The 3764-nt window shown below is 41.3% G+C and overlaps 1 non-coding gene across 1 annotated transcript; it reads right to left on the bottom strand.

Moving 5' to 3' along the window:
- Nucleotides 1–1002: 1002 nt before the first annotated feature.
- LOC148548986 (small nucleolar RNA R71) lies at nucleotides 1003–1110 on the bottom strand. The gene has a single exon (XR_015898284.1). It is a non-coding gene; the product is annotated as a small nucleolar RNA R71 (small nucleolar RNA).
- Between the last annotated feature and the right edge of the window lie 2654 nt (nucleotides 1111–3764).

The raw sequence follows: 3764 nt of genomic DNA, 5'->3' as shown, positions 1-3764 counted from the left end.
ACTTCTTATCTTTTCAAAATTTGTTTCAACTAACTAACTAACTTTTTGTTTGTTTCTTAACTTTTTCAAAACCACCTAACTAACTCTCCCTCTCAATTTTCGAAAATATCCTCCCCTTTTTCAAAAATTTCTTTTTAATTAACTAATTATTTTTATTTTTTTTATTTCAAAAAAAAAAAAATTTTCGAAAAATACTAACTAATTTTTCAAAAACCATTTTCAAAAATCACTAACCCCTTTTCAAAAATGATTTTCGAAAATTCCCTCCTTCTCTCTCATCCTATTCTATTTATTCATTCATTAACTAACATCTCTTCCTCACATCATCACCAAAATCGAACCCCCTCTTCTATCTGTGTTCGAATTTCTTCCTCTTTTCTTCTACTCACATAAGGGATCCCTATACTGTGGTATAAAGGATCTCTATTATTATTATTATCATTTTTCTGTCCATTCTTCCTTGTATTATGAGCAGGAGCAAGGATAAGAACATTCTTGTGGAAGCAGATCCAGAACCTGAAAGGACTCTGAAGAGAAAATTAAAGAGAAGCTAAAATACAACAATCCAGAGAAAACCTTTCAGAAATTTTCGAACAGGAAGAGGAGATGGCAGCCGAAAATAATAATAATGCAAGGAGGATGCTTGGTGACTTTACTGCACCTAATTCCAATTTACATGGAAGAAGCATCTCCATTCCTGCCATTGGAGCAAACAACTTTGAGCTGAAACCTCAATTAGTTTCTCTGATGCAGCAGAACTGCAAGTTTCATGGACTTCCATCTGAAGATCCTTTTCAGTTCTTAACTGAATTCTTGCAGATATGTGATACTGTTAAGACTAATGGAATAGATCCTGAAGTCTACAGGCTCATGCTTTTCCCTTTTGCTGTAAGAGACAGAGCTAGATTATGGTTGGATTCTCAACCTAAAGACAGCCTGAACTCTTGGGATAAGCTGGTCACGGCTTTCTTAGCCAAGTACTTTCCTCCTCAAAAGCTGAGCAAGCTTAGAGCTGATGTTCAAACCTTCAGACAGAAAGAAGGTGAATCTCTCTATGAAGCTTGGGAAAGATACAAACAGTTGACCAAAAAGTGTCCTTCTGACATGCTTTCAGAATGGACCATCCTGGATATATTCTATGATGGTTTATCTGAGCTATCAAAGATGTCACTGGACACTTCTGCAGGTGGATCCATTCACCTAAAGAAAACGCCTGCAGAAGCTCAAGAACTCATTGACATGGTTGCTAATAACCAGTTCATGTACACTTCTGAAAGGAATCCTGTAATCAATGGGACGCCTATGAAGAAGGGAGTTCTTGAGGTTGATACTCTGAATGCCATATTGGCTCAGAATAAAATATTGACTCAGCAAGTCAATATGATTTCTCAGAGTCTGCATGGAATGCAAGCTGCATCCAACAGTACTCAAGAGGCATCTTCTGAAGAAGAAGCCTATGATCCTGAGAACCCTGCAATAGCAGAGGTAAATTACTTAGGTGAACCTTATGGAAACACCTATAACTCAACATGGAGAAATCATCCAAATTTCTCATGGAAGGATCAAAAGCCCCAACAAGGCTTTAACAATGGTGGAAGAAACAGGTTTAGCAATAGCAAGCCTTTTCCATCATCAACTCAGCAACAGACAGAGAACTCTGAACAAAATGCTTCTAATTTAGCAAATCTAGTCTCTGATCTATCTAAGGCCACTGTAAGTTTCATGAATGAAACAAGGTCTTCCATTAGAAATTTGGAAGCACAAGTGGGCCAGCTGAGTAAAAGGATCACTGAAATCCCTCCTAGTACTCTCCCAAGCAATACAGAAGAGAACCCAAAAGGAGAGTGCAAGGCCATTGACATAAGCGCCATGGCCGAACCTGTGAGGAGAGGAGAGGACGTGAATCCCAAGGAGGAAGACCTCCTGGGACATCCAGTGATCAATAAGGAGCTTCCCTCTGGGGAATCAAAGGACTCTGAGGCTCATCTAGAGACTATAGAGATCCCATTGAACCTCCTTATGCCCTTCATGAGCTCTGACGAGTATTCCTCTTCTGAAGAGAATGAGGATGTTACTGAAGAGCAAACTGCCAAGTTTCTTGGTGCAATCATGAAGCTGAATGCCAAATTGTTTGGCATTGATACTTGGGAAGTTGAACCTCCCTTGTTCATCAATGAACTAAGTGATCTGGATCAACTGACATTGCCTCAGAAGAGACAGGATCCTGGAAAGTTCATAATACCCTGTACCATAGGCACCATGATCTTTAAGGCTCTGTGTGACCTTGGTTCAGGAATAAACCTCATGCCCCTCTCTGTAATAGAGAAACTGGGAATCTATGGGGTGTAAGCTGCTAAAATCTCACTAGAGATGGCAGACAGCTCAAGAAGACAGGCTTATGGACACGTAGAAGATGTATTGGTAAAAGTTGAGGGCCTTTACATCCCTGTTGATTTCATAGTCCTGGATACTGGAAAGGAAGAGGATGAATCCATCATCCTAGGAAGACCTTTCCTGGCCACAGCAAGAGCTGTGATTGATGTTGACAGAGGTGAAATAGTCCTTCAATGGAATGAGAACTCCCTTGTATTCAAAACTCAAGGATCTCCCTCTGCAACCATGGAGAGGAAGCATGAAAAGCTTCTCTCAAAGCAGAGTCAACCAGAGCCCCCACAGTCAAACTCTAAGTTTGGTGTTAGGAGGCCACAACCAAACTCTAAGTTTGGTGTTGAACTCCCATATCCAAACTCTAAGTTTGGTGTTGGAAAGTCTCAACAAAGCTCTGCACATCTGTGAGGCTCCATGAGAGCCCACTGTCAAGCTATTGACATTAAAGAAGCGCTTGTTGGGAGGCAACCCAATGTTTATTTATCTAACTATATTTTTCTTAGTTATGTGTCTTTATAGGTTCATGATCATGAGGAGTCTCAAAATAAATATAAAAATTGAAAACGGAATCAAAAACAGCAGAAGAAAAATCACACCCTGGAGGAGCATCTGTCTGGCGTTCAAACGCCAGAACAGAGCATAGTTCTGGCGCTGAACGCCCAGAATGGGAGCATCCTGGCGCTGAACGCTCAGAACAAGCATGGTTCTGGCGTTCAACGCTAGAAATGGCAGCAAATGGGCGTTGAACGCCCAAAATGGGCACCAACCTGGCGCTGAACGCCCAGAGTTGTGTGCAAGGGCATTTTGCATGCCTAAATTGGTGCAGGGATGTAAATGCCTTGACACCTCAGGATCTGTGGACCCCACAGGATCATCTCAGGATCTGTGGACCCCACAGGATCCCCACCTACCTCATCATCTCTCTTTCCATTCATGATCATCCCTTCTTTTTTTCCATTTACCACCCTTTACCAAACACCCACTTTCCTTCAAAATTCAACATCTCTTTCCCACCCAATCCCACCCATATGGCCGAATACACATCTCCCTCCATCTCCTCCATATCTTCTTCTTATTCTTCTATTCTTTCTTCTTTTGCTCGAGGGCGAGCAACATTCTAAGTTTGGTGTGGTAAAAAGCATAGCTTTTTTGTTTTTTCCATAACCATTGATGGCACCTAAGGCCAGAGAAACCTCTAGAAAGAGGAAAGGGAAGACAAAAGCTTCCATCAAGGGTCTATAGCTCAGTGGTAGAACATTTGACTGCAGATCAAGAGATCCCTGAGATACCTCAGGGGATACATTTTCTTCCACACAATTATTGGAAGCAACTAAGGGTGGAAAATCAAGAGCACTCCATCATCCTTCATGAAATCA

Source organism: Arachis ipaensis, chromosome B8, assembly GCF_059453495.1.
Source record: "Arachis ipaensis isolate K30076 ecotype BB chromosome B8, ASM5945349v1, whole genome shotgun sequence".
Taxonomy (NCBI): domain Eukaryota; kingdom Viridiplantae; phylum Streptophyta; class Magnoliopsida; order Fabales; family Fabaceae; genus Arachis; species Arachis ipaensis.
This window is presented reverse-complemented; position numbering and strand designations above follow the sequence as displayed.